Source organism: Ceratotherium simum, chromosome 15, assembly GCF_057802395.1.
Source record: "Ceratotherium simum simum isolate JZ-2026a chromosome 15, ASM5780239v1, whole genome shotgun sequence".
Classification (NCBI taxonomy): domain Eukaryota; kingdom Metazoa; phylum Chordata; class Mammalia; order Perissodactyla; family Rhinocerotidae; genus Ceratotherium; species Ceratotherium simum.
Window position 1 is genome coordinate 36,352,099 of NC_141914.1, and position 19,368 is coordinate 36,371,466.

General features: G+C 46.1%; 1 protein-coding gene across 10 annotated transcripts in view; it reads right to left on the reverse strand.

Moving 5' to 3' along the window:
• The window catches only part of ST6GAL1 (ST6 beta-galactoside alpha-2,6-sialyltransferase 1), a 123,549-nt gene extending 110,270 nt beyond the window's left edge, over window positions 1–13,279 (reverse strand). For 8 of the 10 annotated variants that reach the window (XM_087439884.1, XM_004424593.3, XM_087439877.1 and 5 more), the window contains exon 1: window positions 12,849–13,279. The gene's annotated coding sequence lies outside the window, so the exon portion shown is untranslated. Of the gene's footprint in view, window positions 1–10,557; window positions 11,543–12,848 lie in introns of those variants that run through there. The other 2 variants (XM_087439874.1, XM_087439875.1) reach the window with 2 other exon arrangements.
• Window positions 13,280–19,368: the final 6,089 nt, after the last annotated feature.

The following is a 19,368-nucleotide window of genomic DNA, read 5'->3' on the forward strand; positions in this document are numbered from 1 at the left end:
GCTAATTCAAAAAAGTAACACAAATAGATATGATTATAATTATAGATAAATATAATATTTATTATATAATAATATATATAATTATATATATATATAATATAATTATATAATTATAATAAATAGATATTATTTCCTTAAAGATCCTCCCAAGTTTAAGGAAAAAATTAATACAAAGGTTTGGAGTACTGAGCACTACAAACCATAGCACAGTAGAAAAACCATGGGCCGGAGAGCAGACATCTCAGGGGATTCACATCACAGTCTCACTACTGTGCGACTTTGGACAGACAATTCTCTCTCTTAACTTCAGTTTCCCCATCTGTACAGTAGGCATGATTATACCCATTCTATAGGGTTGTCAGGCAGACTAGAGATGTGTGTGTCATACCTGGAACACCGTGGGCATTTAATGAACAGTAGCTGTTTTTTCATTCATCCTTTGTTCTCCAATCACAATGAATGACTCACAGTTACTCAGACACGGTGCACAGTTGCACTCCTCCAAGTTTGTGTTCCTGCTGGTCCCTAGGTCAGGAATGCCCTTGCTCCCATTCTCAACCTATCGGAACTCTTCTCATCCTCCACCATCTAGTTCAAACACCGTGTCATCTGTGAAAGCTTCCCCATTGTCCTCTGGGCCCCAACACTCAGTTGCTCATCTGAGTTACCAGCCTTTTCTTCCGCCTAGAGTTCAGTGTTACATAACTCACTCGCCAACTTCCCTATGCAAAGTCACTGTCTTGTTCCTCTATTTGTATCTCCCACCCTGCTCTCCACACCGCGAGCATTAGTATTTAAGAATGCCTTTTAGGTTAGCCTTAGTGGTTTTATTCAAATAAGATTATTTTTTAAAAAATCAATCAATACACAAAATTATAGAGTTAAAAATTACCCAAGATCCCTCCATCCAGGAAAAAAAAAAGAATAGGTTAATATCAATCTTCACATGTCTCTACATTTACATATGGCTAGAAGTATGGAGGATGCAAGAACACATGAAAGAAGCATGGATGGAATTGGTTAATCAAATAGCTATTTTTTATTTTTAAACTTTATTTTATTTTAATTCTACAAAAAAGATAAAATAAAGCTGAACTTCTAATAAATGTTTCTCCATCAAAATAGTTATTATTTCCTTAAAGATCCCTCCAAGTTTAAGGAAAAAAGTAATACAAAGGTTGGAGCCATTACTTTGACACCCTATTTACACAGTATGAGAGAGGGAGGGTTAACACGTACACCTCCGCCCACTTCGCCAGCTCTCCGTCTCCGTTATTCTTTTCACTTCATCATTTTCTATTCCTTAGCCTTACTGCCCACCCTTGCTTAGCTGTTCTCTATTTGAGTGGGTCGAGGGCTCACCAAATTACCTTTAACCATGCCTTGCTAAGTGTGCTTTTGATTAATCTTTTTCATCATCAAGTAGGTTTTCCCAAGAAGGGCCCATATGTGCCATATCCCCCGACTTCTTGCACGTATAAGAATGGCTACCTGCCTTATCCTTATGCAGTGATTTAATCGAGTGTAAAAGTCTCCAGTCACACTACCTTTCCCTCAGAACTCCATAAATATTTCTTCTCCATGTTCTCAAATTTTTCCTCTGCTGCAGAGCCAGTCTGAGGCCAACATGACTTTTTCCCCGTGGCAGAGATGAATAGCTCCCAATATCCACTTTCCTCATCTTCCTTTCGGTAACGGAAGGCCTTCTCCAAACCTGAGTTTTTTTTTTGTTTTTTTTTTTAATTTTTTTTTAATTTATTTATTTTTCCCCTAAAGCCCCAAGCGATAGTTGTAAGTCATAGTTGCACATTCTTCTAGTTGCTGTACGTGGGACGCGGCCTCAGCACGGCCGGAGAAGCAGTGCGTCTGTGCGCGCCCGGGATCCGAACCCGGGCAGCCTGCATCGCAGCGCACGCACTTAACCGCTAAGCCACGGGGCCGGCCCCTCCAAACCTGAGTTTTAAGAGGGCGCACAGGCAGCCAGCTGGAGACATTTTCCCAGCTTCCTTTGCAGCCAGGCGTGTCCAGGTGACTACGTTTTGGTCAACAGAGCATGAGGAGAAATGATGTGGGCCTCTGCAGATACCCCGGTTACCCTTCTGAGGGATCATCTTTGTATGACCTTTAGATCTCTGATAAATTTCTTTATCTTTTTTTCTCAGCATATACTGTGATTTCCCTCAAGCCTTCCCTCTCTGTTAGTAATCTAGTTTTCAATGGATTCTACTTTGTTCCTTTATTAACTTTTTCTCTAATGATGTTGTTTCTAGCCTCAATTTTTTCCTTAGCTCTGTAATTGCCCTTTTAATTTCATTCTGTAGTTTCATCATCTTGTCTTTGAGCGCTGAATTGATTATTTTCAATAAACTTTATTTTGAATGAATGAATGAATACCCCTACTGCCTCTCCAACCCAAGGGCCAACTCCAACCCAGAAGTTATCTTAGGGGGTGAGGAGAGTAGACCAAAGTTATCTCATTTTTCATTGGGTGGGACAGAATAATTTTACTCATATGTCATGGCTTCCACCTTCCTGATCCTGCTCATCCTTAAAGGGACAGCTCCAGGCCCACTTGCTCCAGACTCTTCCAGCCCACACTGATTGCTCCCTCTCCACTCCTAAAAGGGCTTCTCTGAACTAAAAGATTCACAGATAATACCTGGGCTACTAAATAAACCAGGTACTTTTGAGAAAGGGGATGAATCTTCTCCTTCTCTCTTGTCATACATGGTTGGGCACATAAACGTTTTTTTTGAAGATTTCTGGACTACTTATTTTCTGAATGAAAAGGAGGGCAAAAAGAAGAACCAAGACTCAGAAGAGGCCTTCAACACCAGACCCCCGAGTCTCAATTCAACTGTAAGTTGGAAAACACCATGGGGCAGGTGGAAGGAAGAGGATTCAGCAGGCGTATTACACTTGAAAGATTAATAGAGAGGGAACAAGCATCTTAGCCTGCAAGCCAGACCTTCCCAACCTGCCCTGTAGGCACCGTTGAGGAGGCCAAACAGGCCCACATTCAAGTCCAAGCACCTCAACTCACTCACTGTCTGCCTGTGAACAAGTCACCGAATGTCCTTCAGCCTTTGTTTCCTCATCTAGTAAATGGACATGATAATAGTACATGCCACATAGGGAGGTTATGACAATTATATTAGATAACGCATGTAATGGTTCCAGCCTCATCTCCCACCACTTCCTGCCTTCTGTGTTCCTCTCCAGGAACATCAACCGGCTACTGGTTCCCTCGCACATGCAGCAAGCCATTCTTCACCCCACACCTTTGCTCCTGGAGTCCCTTCTCCTTCAAATGCCCTTTCCCCAGAGGTTAACAGCTACTGCTCTTTAAGACTCAGCTGAGGTATTGCCTCCTGCAGAAAGCTTTCCCAAACTCGTGTACCTTCTTCCCAACCTCTGTGCACACCCAAATCATAATATCCATCACACTATATTGTAATTAATATCTGAATGTCCACCTCCAACTGAACTCTTGAAGAAATAGAACTACAGGAATAGTTGAGTCTATGTTCTAAAAGGGAACGTTGTGCATGGGCTACAGCAAGCACTCAATGTTTGTTGAATGAAGGAACAAAGAAAGGACTCTGAGAAAAGAGGAAGAGATACAGGAAGCCTGTCTGCCACTAACTTCCAAGGCCTTGCTAGTCACACTGAATATGTGTGTGCATATCTCCAACAATGTGTGTTTTTTACGTAGATATTCCCAATGCCTAGCATGTAACAGTCACTCAATAAATATTTGATGACCAAATTAATGTCGAATAAACTTCATGAGGGAAGAAATTGTTTAAGAGCCTAGAAGCACAGCTGCAAGATAAGCCCTTAACAATGCTGATATTGAGTTCCATTTATAAGCTAAAGGCATTTAAGGTAGCTGAGCAGTGGTACCAACCAATTTGTGGCCATGCTCACTATCAGTGTTTATTCCCAGTCATAACCAGATAATGGGTATGGGTAGATATCACAGCTTTAAAGGGCAAGCAAAAAAAAAAAAAACCAAGAAAACAAAAAAAACCAGGCTTGATGTAAACAACTCCAGGCTTGATGCAAACAACTCTTATCAAAAAGAGACTGAACAAATGTAGGCTGGACCCAAATGTCATGCTATTCACACATGACTGTCCCATGAGTCTTTCATTCATATGTTCTTAGGGGAATGGTAGAAAGTTTCCATCGGCCCCTGTAAGGAGAAGTTCAGCCAAGCCCCCAGTGAAACACGAGGATGAAGCACTTCTCAGACCCAAAAGACTGAGAATTATTAGCAGTGGAAAAACTTGTAACATGACGTAGGGAAAGAGCCACACCCAGTACCAGCTTCACTACTTAGCAGCAGTGAATCTTTGGGTGAGTCTCTCCCCTTCTCTGAAGCTCAGTTTTCTCATCTGCAAAATGGAGCTAATGATACCAAGACACCAAGTGCTGCTACGAGGACTGGATGAGAGAACACACATAGTGCCTCATCAGGGCCAGGTGCACAGCAAAAGCCCAGAAGATGGTAAACTTGCCATGTTTCCCTCACCAAGACTCGGATGTGACTTAAGTCCAAGAGGCTCTTCCTCATCTACAGGAAACAAAGAGACAAGCATTAAACGTGGTGGGTGATGTCAACTACAGCTCGGAGGACCTTCCAGAGGTTGCAAAGGGTAGAGTGTTCCTAAAATTAAAGCTGAGTGACGTCTCAGCACTGTGCTAGGGAAACCAGCAGATGGATACAAATTTAGAAAGACTGTAATGAAAAAATTTACAATCATCCTCCTGGGACATGTAGTTCTTTTCTGGTTGCCAGATTTCCTGGTCATCTAAAGTATATGTGATATATTTATTCCTGTGGAAATAATTTGTGAATATAAAGTCAAGCAGAGCTGAAACCAAGGACAGAGCAGAGGGAAGGTTGTCAAGATCCTGGGAAAACAATGTTTAAGCCTCCTTTGAAGGTTTCCATTTTTATCACACCTTTTCAGAGAGGTGAAAGCTGCTTCAGTCTTTGTCCATAACGCATCCCACCCCCTCAGTCCTATTCTGCATTTCTCTGCTTCCAGCCCCCCAGTCACAGACTAGCAAAGTTGGAAGGGGCCTTAGCAGGCATTTAGGTCAACCTCTCTGCAAAGCAGGAAGCCTCTGATGGCAAACAAGTTCACTTACAACTTTTGCTTGGATACTCCAAGACAGGGAGTTTGCTGCCTTGTGACATAGCCTGTTCCACGGTTGGGCAGTTCTATTTACTAAGTTCCTGCTTATCTGCCATCCTGCAACATTTCCCCCACCCTGAATCGTTTCTTCCATCCACAGCAGCCACTCAGTGTGACTAATCCTTCTTCCACATGAAGAAGATGCCTCTTATTTTATCTCCTGCAGGCTAGAATGCCTCAATTTCCTCAATTATTCCACCTCCAATATGATGCCCTAAACCTCTGTCTTCCAAGTAGCTCATTTCTGAGTGTGCTTCATTTTGTCATGATCTGTATCAGACCCACGGAGGCATAACACTCCAGATGGGTCTGAACAACCAGACAGAGTGGAGTAGAACTGGCACATGCCCTCCTCCAGAGCCTGAGACCAAATACTCCTTCTTTGCTTCTCTCTCCTCCCTCGCTATCACTCAAGTTCCAGTCTTCCCACTAGGTCCCCACTGACCCTGGGAACAGAAACAAACTTGGAAGTGCCAGGGATGGTGGAAGGAGTAGGAGACGGTGATGACGCAGCATTTGCAGCCTAGGGCACCCAACTAGGCAGGCTATGTCCAAAAACAACCTTCCATCCAAACAATCAGCCTCCTAGCAGCTTCCCGGGAGCCCTTCAATCCAGCTTTCCCAGGGTGTGGTCCACAGTGTCTCTGTGCCCATTCTCTCACCACCCTTTCCAGAGCTTGACGGACTGGCTGCGTTTAACCACAAACATTTACAACCATCGTTCCATATGTCAAAGGTATAAATACACTTAGAAATATATTTTTATGGAAATGATAGGTATCCATCAACAGAAGACTTAGTAAGTAAATAGATCCATAATATAGAAGGTGATGCAGCTATGAAAAAAGAACAAAGTATATATTGATATGGAAAGAACTCCCACACACGTAAAGTGGGAAAGGCTGGTTTACGGCAGTTATAATATAATGCATTTACTGAGCTTTTAAAATGTATCTGCACAGAACCATGAAAACACACATAAATGCACACAAAGGGGGCTGAAGGACCACAACAAACTGCAAACAGTACTCACTTCGGAGAGAAGTGGGATTGAGGGGAACAGCAAAAGGTGACGGGGTTAATTTTTTACCTTATTTGAATATTCTAAAAGAAAACAGGTTTCATTTAATATTTGGGTGAGGAAGCCCCCTGACATCATGTGTACCTTTCCCCTTTTGCCATCTGAAGATCTCAGACCTGGAAGGGGCCTAGAGAGCTGAGAGTTGAGTCCCTGCGATGGCAAACCCAGGGTGGCATACATCCTGACCAAGGCCACACAGCTAGCCAGCAACAACCGGAGACTGCAAGTCGCGGTGCAGGCCCTGACATCATGGGAGTCCCAGCGGGTTAAAGAGAGGGCTTTAACTTAATAACTAAATTAAGTCAACTTTCCTCTTTTAGTTGAGTCAAAAATTCCTACACGGGTGCAACAGTGAGTTAGAAGAGCCAAGACTCATCAAAATTGGAGGCGGAAAGGGAAATCCATCTCTTCCTGTGAAGAAAAGGGGTCTCAAAGAGGCCTGTTACTCAGGCACAGCTGGCAGGGCCCTAGCTCCTCTGGGCTTCCTCACCCTCATCCATAAATCAGAGGGAAGGGGCTAAGTGGGAGGGCATGGGAGAGAGATTCACAAGCATGGGGTGCTGTGTGCCAGGTGCTCTTCTGAGCAATGACCACATCTTGGGCATGAGAGACGGGTGGCAACACTCCCTGAATGCATCTTGGTGCAGTGGGGCTGTCACTCTGTGACCTTAAATCCGTATGGAAACTCTGCCTCTCAAGGAGGGAAGGCTGGGTTCAAGTCGGATTCAGGTCCAACTAATATTGCGCTGCTTGGGCTTTCACATGGATTACCTCATTGGATACAGCCTTTTTTTCTTTTTCTTTTTTTTTTTTTTGCTGAGGAAGATTGGCCGTGAACTAACATCCATGCCCCTCTTCCTCTACTTTATACAGGACGCTGCCACAGCATGGCTTGACAAGCGGTGCGTCGGTGCGTGCCCAGGATCCAAACCTGCAAACCCCAGGCCGCCAAAGCGGAGCATGGGCACTTAACCACTTGCGCCACCAGGCCAGCCTGGACATTCCCAAATTTTTACAAATGTGCTCAAAGAAATTCAGAAGTCACCTGCTGGCCTATGGAAGTTATCTGGAATACGGACAGAGATTTATTCACAAACATGTTAATCACAGTGTCGATTACAATAGGGAAAAATTAGAAGTGGTTTGACTCTCCTACAGTGGCCCTCCTCCAGGAAGCCTTCCCCACTGCTCCAGTCTTGGGTGGTTGCCCCTCCTCTGTGGCCCCACAGCATCCTGCACTAGTCTCTTGTTACCCCTGCCTCCTCAATGTGAGTGTGAGCTTCTCAAAAGCTGAGCTCTTCTTATACATCTTTGTTTAGAGTGGGCACTCGAATACGTGAAGACTGAATTAATAAATGACCCTGGAGTTGCTTATTTAATTCATATGGTGGGCGGGCCCCATGGCTTAGCAGTTAAGTGCACGCGCTCTGCTACTGGCGGCTCGGGTTCGGATCCCGGGCGCGCACCGACGCACCGCTTCTCCGGCCATGCTGAGGTCGCGTCCCACGTACAGCAACTAGAAGGATGTGCAACTATGACAGACAACTATCTACTGGGGCTTTGGGGGAAAAAAAGGAGGAGGATTGGCAATAGATGTTAGCTCAGAGCCGGTCTTCCTCAGCAAAAAGAGGAGGATTAGCATGGATCAGCAGGGCTGATCTTCCTCACAAAAAAATAAAAAATTAAATAAATAAATAAATAAATAATTCATATGGAAACTGTTAACGTAAAGTCATTGGAGGTGACAAGGGCAGGACTAGAACACAAGGCCACTGGTGGGACCCTTCTCCCTCCACCTTAGACTTTGGATTTCTTCTAAAATAAAAAATAAAATAAAACAAAATAAAATAAAATAAAATAAAAATGGCTGGTGCTTGAACACCTGAGCATGGCAAAGGGGAAGTTAGAGGCTCCTTCCTCTACCAGCCCTCACTGAAATGATCACGGAAGTGATCAGATCCCATGGGCCACGTGACTTGGGAGATGTGGAGCAGCTGATATGGGTCATGAATGAAAAGACACAGCTTTAATGCAGATGTCAACTATGATATGTATACATGAGGAGCTTCAGCAAGAGAGGCAAGAGATAACCGCACATACAGTTTGTTCTCTACCATTTAGAGAAAACAAATCCATTAAAAGAAAAAGGTCCAGAGGGAAAATTGCCAAACGTTAACAGTGGTTGCCTTTGAATAATGGAACTTTCTTCTGTTTCTCTATACTTTTTTGTACTTTCCAAACTGTCCTCAATGAGCACGTTGTATTTTTATAATCAGAACGACAAATAAAATTTGAATCATCAAATTGATTCTAAAGGCTAACCTCTTTTAGTAATGACTTAGAAAATGACCCCAGTATTTTAATGAGATGAAATTGCATTGCTTACTACGTTACTGATACAGATAAGCCTATAAAAAGTACATCTATTAGAGTCAGAATGCCATCATGTAGTTTCAATATACATGCAGACAGGCAAGAAAAATGAATTTTTCCCCAATTCAGTTCTTATTAAATAAACCACTGATACTAAGTCTGAGCAAATTCTCAGGACTCTAATGTTCCAGAAGATTACTGTGAGTTTCATTAGTGAATTATTCCTGTCATTTTTCAAGTAACCACATCCTCACATTGTAGACAGCCACTTTCTCTTTGAAGCCTTCCCTCTTCCACTGTCTCATTTACCACCTGCTCTTGGTTTCACTCATGAAGAAAAGGGCCCCCCCACCCAGAGGTCAAAATTGAGGTAAACTAGATCTATTTTCTGTGGGCTCCTGAGAGTAGTTCATTTTTTTTTTTTTTTTTTTTTTTAGAAAAGAGGATTTCTTGGGGGCCAGCCCATGATGTAGTGGTTAAGTGCGCACTCTCCACTTCGGAGGCCCAGGGTTCACAGGTTCGGATTCTGGGTGCTGACAGACACAGCACTTGTCAAGCCATGCCGTGGCGGCATCCTGTATAAAGTAGAAGAAGATGGGCATGGATGTTAGCCCAGGGCCAGTCTTCCTCAGCAAAAAGAGGAGGGTTTTGCTCCCCAAAGCCCAGTACATAGTTGTATATGATAGTTGTAGAGCTGTAGCTCTTCTATATGGGAAGCCACCTCAGCAAAGCCTGATGAGTGGTGAGTAGGTCCGCGCCCAGGATCCAAACCTGTAAACCCCGGACCACCAAAGCAGAGTGCATGACCTTAACTGCTACACCACCAGGCCAGCCCCCTGAGAGCAGTTTCTAAGGGGAGATCCAAATGTGTGGTGGGACACAGAATGGTTCTGGTTCTTTGTAACTCCAGGCCACACACAGGACTCCCCCTCCCAGCCTGCCTGCTTGTCAGTAAACATGGAATGAATGAATGGAATGACTTGAGATGGCACACACGTGAGCGTGAAAGCTCTGGTTTTGTTTTTGACTTGTTTTTTTACTAGGTTTATTTACTCAGAGTCACACACACTTCACAACTATCCAAAGGTCCCCTTTACAGTTTGGCAGACATACACACCTCTTTGTGACTAGGTGGGGTCTCCTATTTTGAGTACAGGGCTTTCACTCTATGGAGTTAGTATTCTCCCACTATCCTTCTCTACCCCTTACAAAGTTGCAGAGCACCCAAGCCTGCCAAGAGGTCTGAAGAGGCATCAGCATGTGTCACATGACTTAATACCCACAACAACTCCAGGAGATACGTACACATTCTTCCCCTCACATTACACGACCTGGACACAGCCTGCTGGTTCTCTAGGAACAGAGGAGAGAGGAGGGAGGACCAAAGCCACTCCTCTGACTCTCAGGCCAGAGCATCTTCTGCTCCACTAGAACAGCCTGTGCAGAGACTGCGCAGGAGGGACCCTCGTTGTACAAAGAAGGAAACTGGAGGCCAAGAAGTTAAGTAGCACCAAGAGCTAAGTGGGGTCTCTCTCATCTGACTTCTTGCTGCCTTTTGCTTTATGATTATACTCAAAGCAGCTCCTTACTGGGGAAGCACGAGGCAGAAGACTATGTGGGAGCACAGGGCAAGTAGAAAGCAAACCATTTCATAAACACTAAAGAAAACTGATCCCCGATAATATCTGTAATAATCCTCACCATATCTACCATTGGGATCCATGGCTTTGTTTAATAACCAAAACCTATTTAAACCCTTAAGGAATTCATTCTCTGACTTAAAGGGTGTTGTTATAACAACCATCATAACTTTGACTTTACTTTGGGGTACCAACAACAGCTCGCTTGATGCAACAGTCTCCCTTTCACACAAAAAGAGGCACTAAAAGTAGACACCTTGCTGTGTGTCCTTCGGCAAGTAATTTCTTCTCTCTGGGCCTCAGTTTTCCCATCTGGAAAATAAAGGGTCTGGCCAGATGATTTCTGAAGTTCCTTACAAGGCAAGCATCCTGATGAGAAAACTATACTCAAGTGCCAAGTGGAATTACCACGAAAATGAATCACCCTGGAAACCCTAAGAAAACAAATAAGCATAGCAAGGAGATAAGCACAGGGCACGTCATCAGCTTTAGGAAAACCAGGACTTGAAGTGTTCTTTCGGTTTTCCAACTTTTCCTCTGCCAAATACAAAAATAAGCAGGTACTTCCGTGGAACTTTCATTTAAAAAAATTAAGTAAGTAAAATCAGTGAAAACAATGCTTTGTTCTCCCACAAGTGGCTCCGGAGTAGCCCACTAAGAGACACTTTCTTCCCAGCTGAGCTGATGTCAACAGCCCATGCTTATGCCCAAACAAAGGCCTCCTGGCACAGGAGTGAGAGGCAAACCATCTAAGTCTCTACAGTTGGACCTATTCCCATTTGAGGGGAAGGGGGCAGCCAGCAGAGAAAAATAACAGCTTATGAAAGGTTAGAAGGAGAGTAAGGAATTACTAAATCTATCTTTTCACAAATGAATAAAAAACTCCTGAAAGGGATAATGGAAGGGTGCTGCTTTCAATCTGAATTACTTTCTTTGTTTAACTCTGTTCTGCCTAAGGCCACTGCCTTTTAAGCCAACCACAGAATCTTGGTTTCCCCTTAGCTGCTGGCACCACCGGGTAGCGTTGGAGTTGGGGGACCCATGCTCAAGTCCTCCCTCTGTTGCTGATTTCACTCGGCTTAACCTTGGCCATGCGGCTCAACTCGCCAGGCCTTGGTTTCCCACCTGTAAAATAAGAGAGTTCACTGGATGCTCTGTAGATTCTTGATATCAGTGGTGTAGAGCTGGAGGTCAGCTTAATCTCCAGCGGTGCTGGTCGACGTGAAGCTGTAGCCCCAGCTCAGCAAGCACATCAGGCAGCGGGGCCTCCTTCCCTGCGCACCACCCACCGGCTCTCACCACCTTGGGGCTTACTCCTGCACCAACACCATCACCTGAGGGGCCAATTCATCCCCCCAACCATCTTACTGCTGCCTAAACACGTCTGATTAACTAAAATCTGCAAACCTAAGCTGCGCATATGTAAGCAAAGAAAAAGCAAAACAAACAAGAGGCCTCTCTTTCCGGACCTGGGAATTTCTCTCAAAGAAACTCTGATAGAACTGAAAATAATAGCGTCCCCACCCACAGCAAGAGGCCTCGGCTGGCCTTGCTTGTAAAAATACATAATAAGCGAAAAGGAGCCAATGACACCCGGGCTGCCTAGGCGCATGGACCTACATACAAGGCGAAGAGTAAGCCAAACCCAAGACCGCGCCGTTGAAGTGGGACTGTTCTTTCCGCAGGCTGGGGAGGCGCTCGCGATCTCCCAATAGAGGCAGGCGCCGGAGTGCAGGAACAATGGTGCGCTACGCACGGTCTTTTTTTGGAGGGGGACCCATAGACCCTTAATGCAACCCCTGTCTCTAAGAAACCTCCGTGAGGTGGAAGTGAGGGGTGGTCCAGATCACATCAAGGAATGCACCACAGCCGGGGACAGACTCGGCGTGGAGTAATCTTTTTGTAGCTGCTTTCTTGTTTCGCTTCTCCCTTTTCAAGTCTCTGGCAGCTTGGTTTGATGCCCAAGTGGTATCTTTTAAATGTCTCCGTCGTCCTCCTCCAGCAAGTGGCGCCCCCCGCGCCGCTCCCTCCCCCGAGGCTGAGACAATGGCCCGGTTCCGCAGGGCGGCTACTAAGGGCTTGCGGTGAGCCCAGTTCCCAGGGCAGGGCGCACGTGCGTTTGTTATGGTGCCTGTGCCCCCACCCCCGCCGCGGGCCTCAGTTTCCTGGTTTGTAAATCCAGAAGGCGGGATCTGAAGGAACCAGGACTCTGCAATCTCCCCCCCCTCTACTGACGGTGCCACGGAGAAAGCGAGGTTCCTGGAGGGCCAAGGGCACGTGGGTTTGTTGTGGGTCCTCAGGCTCGCGGAGCTCGGAAGAAGCCAGGGCGGCCCCTCTGCCGGGACAAATACACAGACATCTGCAGCCAAATAGTGGCCAGCCCGCGCAGCGAAGGCGGCTGAGGCGGCGCTGGACACTGACTCCCTGCGCCCTAGGCGCGCCGCGGGCCCCGCCTCTCCGCTCCCCTCCTGCTCCCCTCCTGCGCCCCGCCGCATCACTCCTCCGGCGGGGCCCGGGCTGCGCCGCCGCCCACCGCACCCTACTCACTCACTGCGTTCTCGGCCGCCAAGGCTGCGGCTGCTCCACCAGCTCCGCGCCCGAGCCGGCCGGCAGCAGGCTCCCTTTGTTAGCGCCGGCCAGTGTCCCCGGCGTCTTCCCCAGCCTGGCCTTGCCCAGGACTCCCCTCCTCCAGGTGCCTCCGGACTCCGGAGAACCCAGGAGCTGGGAGCCCCACGCGGGAGTCCCGGGAGGAGGGGTCTGCTGGGGAGGAGCGGGGGACAGGGGATGAGGAGTGGAGGGGATGGGGGAAGGAGGGAAGAAGAGCGCGGCGGAGGGGCGGGGGAAGCGAATAGTCCGTTATGCAAATAGTCGGTAAGACGGGGTAGGTCACCGGCCACACCGCGCCCCAAACCAGCCTGGCCCTCTGGAGATCGCTAGCGAGCTGGCCTCTGAATTAAGGGTGCCTGGTTAGAGCCCCGCGTGATGCTGGGACTCTGCTTCCCCCCAAGGATGGCTGACTGAGGAACAAGAGGGAGGAGCAACGGGGCGGGGCAAGAATCCCCAAATGCCGGCCCTACTCCCCAGCCGGCAGGTCCTGGAGGCTTGAATCCGGCACTCTTGGACTTTTCGTCCTAACAAGCGGGAGATATAAATCCCGGCTCTGCTACTGACTGCGTGACCCTGAGCAAGTCACTTAATCTCTCTGAAGCTTCAAATTCTTCTTGTGTAGAATGTGAAACAACATCACTGGGTTTGGCAAGAACCTCCCAACCTCGGACGTGACAGTACAAGGTGCTCTCAAAGGGCAGCCACAGAAGGGAGGGAGTGTCAGCGAACCCCTGCACACGGAGACTTCCACCCCAGCTGTCTGCAGGCTGGGGCAGGAGGCCTCAGGTGGCGTGATGAAGGGAACAGGTTTCTTTCCTTGCACTGGGGCTGGTCAGGGGCTGTAGCGAAAGGTGACAAAACTGCTTGTTGAGCAGGCGTCACAGCCGCATGCTGACCATCCCTGGTGGCCCCGCCGCTGCTTCCCTAAGACAGAAAACCACTCCACAGGAGGGCCGGAAGTGGCCTTAAGCCATCACTCTAGACCCCCCGTAGAGAGGATGCTTCTACCAAGGGCAATGATCGTCTCTGGTAAGTCTATTGAGCGTCCACTTGGCGCCAGGCTGTGTTCTTGGAGGAAAGGGGCTGAGGCAGGGGAGAGGTGACCAGGAGAATGGAAGGTAGTCTGGATCCTCCCGGAACACGAGGTCGGGTGCACACTGCGAGGGCATAAAGCCCAAGTCCAGAACTCTCTCTCCAAATGGAGGTGGCCACTCCCTACCGCCAACCAGGGAAAGGGAAGATGGCTTCCTCATCTCATCCCCAACACCCTTCTTCCAAGCACTGCTTCCTCCCTCCCCACATCCTGGATGCTTCCTGCTGGCCCTTCCCAGCTACTGAGAATGCATTATCACTCAGTACAAAGAAGTCCAGTTGGAGAGGGTGCCAAACACAGTGAATTCAAATCTCTGTGACCAACTAGCTGTGCACTCTTGTGTGAATTCCTCAACCTCTCTGAGCCTCCCTTTCCTCTTCTGTAAAACGGATATGAAAGATAACGTTTTCAGGATTATGTGAAATGATCTCTGTGAAGCACTTAGCTTAGTGTCTGGCGTTTAGAAGGGGCTCATGACAGTAAAGCATAGGGGTGAATGAGTGGAAGCAGACAAACTCATAAGACTGTTTCTGAGAGGATGCTACCTTGAAGATTTTAGACTTTATTCTGAGTAAATTGGAAACTATTAAAAGATTTTGGTGCAGGGGCATGGCATGCATCTTTGTGTTTTACACTGATTTCTCTGGCAGCTTACTGGGAAATGGATGGCAGCAGCAGAGACAGCAAGCACAGAGTGCAGAGACCAGCTTGGAAGCTGCCACCGGTGGAGATATAATAGCAGCTGTGGCAAGGACAGGGAGAATGAAAAAAGGCATCCAAATAATAGCTAGCAAAAGCACGTTGCTTATTATATTGTCTCTCCTGGTCATAAGATAGGCAGTGGCCTTAACCCCACTCTGTGGATGAGGAAATTGAAGTCACCTAGGAAATGGAAAAGCCAGCATTAGAACCCTCTTCCACATTCATTGAAAGACTCAATCGTCTCCTTCCTCGGCATCACTTTTGTGTCAACACTACTTAAGAACCAAAAACAAGCAACAGAGGAGAGGCTTTTTTAGAAGGCGGTCCAGTCCCCACTCCGCAGTTCCCTTTACCAGAAGAACGCTAGTCAAATTATGGAGAAAACAAGGGAAAAGGCTAGTTCTGGATTCTTGGCTTGCAGGACTGAGATGACCACAGATGACATGATAAGCCCAAGAAGTTCCTGGGGCTCTGAGGCAGATTAGTGGGAAAGTAAGGGTGCCCCTGGCAAGTTTTCAGCTGTGGAGTTATTCCTGTTGGAGGCCGCTCCCTCAAAGTTGCTGTCTCACCAGTTGGGGCCTTCTGACCTATAAGTGGGAGATAGGAGGCTGGATCATTAGGTGGGGGACAGTCCTGTCCTCCCCAACCTATTTATGAGGCTTCCTCACTCTCTAGGCCCCTGCCTTGACAGGTTGTTCTCCTTCGAAGTCCAGATACCTACTTTCCTTCTGAACACCATCTCACCTCCCGCCCTCCACGACCTCAGCCTTTGCCCATGAATAACATTTTAGGTAATTCCTTTCTTGGCCGTCATTTTACGCAGTTTACCAACTAATACAAATAATGCCCTACTTTATAATATTTACAACAATCCACTCACAAACAATATTGTCATAGCACTCTCGAATTGGAGGTGTTGTTATTACAAAGTCTTGTGGAGACAAAAGGAGGCACAAGCAGTTGAAAATGTCTCCCAAACCCTTCTTCCTCATCCCGCTATAGATGCTTATCAAGACCCTTAACGAGCCCTCACAGGTCTTCTCTGCACACTGTCAGCACCTGTTGTCCAATGTAAGGCGAGGCTCAGGGTTAAAGGAACTGCTCTGTGGTCTGTCTGTGCCCCCTACCTTGGGCCTCAGCGCTGCCAGCTTCAAGGATAAGGATACCTATACACAGCTAAGTCTATAGAACCCAAGTCAGAAAGTAGAAATGGAGTAACAGCATGTCTGATTTAAGCACCCAGGACTGCTCCTGCTGCCCCTGCACAGATGGGCCAGTACAGCCTGGAGTAAGGGCAACAGAGAAAAACACTAGAGGGCGGAGACTGGACACTAGAGATGGGTCTTGTGGGAAGACCCCAGAAACAAGACAAGGGAAATGGCTGGCCACACAGCCCCTAGCACAGCAAGCAGTGGCTTGGTGGCTCCAAGACCTCAGAGTAGAGTATGGGCATGGTATGATCAAGATAGGTCAGAGAATGGACATACTGTGTAGGCATGTGTGTGGTGGGACTGCACTTCAGTTGAAGTTGATTGATCAACTTCAGTGTCAGCCCTGTCCTAGGAGATATGAAGAGAAACCAAGTCTCCATTCTCAAATCACTATGTTTTAGCAAAATATCTCCTGGTTCATAATAATAATAATTGCCATGTACTGGACATCTACTGTGTGCAAGGCAGCCTATGTGAATGTTCTCGTTTAATCCTCACTTGGGGGGGGCATTATTCTAGAACTCTAGTATACTAAGTCATCTTGAGCTACTCATCCTGTTTTTGCCTTAAGGCCCATCTTAGCATGAGATTAATGCATGGGGAGCAAGAGGATGACTACAAATCTTAAACATTAAAAAGAACATTAAAAAGTGAGAGAGGTGCTTACAGAAAGTTTCTCAAGGAGACAAGATGGTGTTACACCAAACGTCCAAAGACAAGGCTTCCTAGATACCTGCTTACAACAGCCCTGTCACCAGAGTTCTGCTCCTAACAGGCACTGTGTCACATTTCTACACCTCCCTCCTCAACATCCCTCACCCTCCCAAGATGCTCCACCAGCTCCCTCCCCCGTCCCAGGTCCTTTCCTCTAAATGTCTCCCTTAATTTTAATGTTAATTAATTTTAATTTTAATTAGCCTCTGTCAGTATGTCAAAAAGATGTGAGAAAGAAAATGGGAAGCTACAGAAAATAAAGACAGACAATTGCCACGTTTACAAATGGCTTGCACATAACTTATCCTACCTGAGCCCTCTTCAGACTCGCAATGACCCATGAGGTAGGTACGGCTCTTCATCATCCCCATTGACAGATGAGAACACCGAGGCTCAGAGGTAAAATGAGTTGCTTAATGGCCATTAGTGAGTGTTGAGCTGTGCCTTGAAACCCAGGCCTCCTTCCTTCATACAGTGTCTGGACCCAGGGCTGCAAAAGACCGGACAAGCCATCACACTGTCAGTGATATTTCCCAGACTGCAGCTGCCAAAACTGCTGCCCTGCCCGGGAGCAGGACGCGTAAGCGATGCCCAAGAGACCAGACGCACCCGCAATGGCAAGAAACACAGGGGCAATACAAAGAAATCAAAGACCCTTGTAACGAATTTTCTCAAAAAGATTCAGGAAATTGGCTTCTATCACGGGACTTCTCTCAGAACCAAAGAGGAAGCTGCCTCCTGTGACCTGAGGATGACTGTCAGAATAACCAGCAGTAAGGGTCAGGCTTTGCGCAAGAAAGCGTGTGGGTCAGTGAAATGTCTTTGAAATTAACAAATGTTTGGGGGGTAAAAATTGGTATTTGATGCCTGTTGGTGATTTGTCCCAAACCTGTCTCTGTACAGTCTCGTGTTTTCAAAAATCTATCTTTAATAGTTTTTTTCCTGATTTTATAGAAAGTTAGGAAATTTAGAAAAGTCAGACAAATATAAAGAAGCAAGGGGTTCATTGCAGCGTTATTCACAATAGCCAAGACTTGGAAGCAACCTAAGTGCCCATCAAGGGACGAATGGATAAAGAAGCTGTGGTATATATACGCAATGGAATACTACTCAGCCATAAGAAACGATGAAATCCAGCCATTTGTGACAACATGGATGGACATTGAGGGTATTATGCAAAGTGAAATAAGTCAAGGGAGAAGGTCAAATACCGTATGATTTCCTTCATTAAGTAGCAGATAATAACAACAATAAACAAACACATAGAGACAGAGATTGGATTGGTGGTTACCAGAGGGGAAGGAGGGAGGGAGGAGGGCGAAAGGGATAATTCGGCACATGTGTGTGGTGATGGGTTGTAATCAGTATTTGGGTGGTGAACATGATGTAATCTATGCAGAAATAGAAATATAATGATGTACACCTGAAATTCACACGTTATAAACCAATGTTACTGCAATAAACAAAAAATAAAAAATAAATAAAAAAATTAAAAAAAAGAAACAAGGGGGAAAATTTCTCATCCCATCAGCCACCAGCAGAATGATCCTTTTGGCCTACTTTCTTCAAATTATTTCCTGTACATTTTTCTGCAACTTTCCATAGTTGAGATCTTAATGTAAATAAATGATATCCTGCTTTTCTTCCCCATTTAGAGTATATCATAAGCTTTTCCTATATATATTTAACAATAAATTTATTCATTCACTTCAGCCTGGATTAGATGCAAGGCAAACATTCTTAGTTATTAGTGATTAGTGGTTTATTGCACCATTTGTCAGCCATACGAGAGACAATTTAGTTTAGCAGCTGAGCATATGGACTCTGGAGTTAGGCTGCCTGAGTTTGAATCCTGACTCTGCTACCTCTTAGCTGTGTGACCTTAGACAAATTAATTAACCTCTCTGCTCTGTTTCCTTACCTGTAAAATGAGGATAGTAGTACCTACCTCACAAAGTGGTTCTAAAGATTAAACGAGTTAATTACATGAAAAGTGCTTAGAACAATATATGGCGTGGTAAGCACCAAGTAAGTGCTGGCTATTACCAATATGAGTGCATCGTAAATTATTCAACCAGTCTCCTGCAGCTAGACGTTAAGGTTGTTTTCAATTTTTGCACTATATAAATAGTCCTGAAACAAACCATTTACTGCATGCATGAGGGGAGGAAAGGTGGATTGAAACTCCATTGTGAAAGGATTTGAATGCCAAGATAAGACATTAAGAATTAAGAAATTCAGAGCGAAGTCAAGATGGTGCATAGGCAGACTCTGAACTCAACTCCTCCCTCAGACACAGCCAATTTACAACTACTGGTGGAAAAATTACCCTGAGAGAGAACTGAAAACTGCATAAGAGGAACCCCTGCAACAAACGACAATCCTAATTGAGGTGGAAGAGGCAGAAATTCCCTTATGGAGAGAAAAAAATGCCACCTTCACAAGCCGCAGTGCTTCACAGCCGCCCAGGAGCAGCCCAAAGGTATGCAGCCTTCCCTGGAGGAGCGGGACCCTGAGCCGGGGAGCATGCCCGCTATAGGCATTTTTTGGACCCAGCACAATCAAGACAAGTGGCATAATATCTGACTTTGCTCTCTACTAATGACATTGGGGAATACCGGCAGAAAAGCTGGTTCACAAAGAAATTAAAGCTGGCTCTTAAAGGGCCCACAAATTCACCCATCTGGGAAAGCAACCTAAAATCACCAGAAAGAAAGGTGCACAGTCCTTTGGTGAAAAG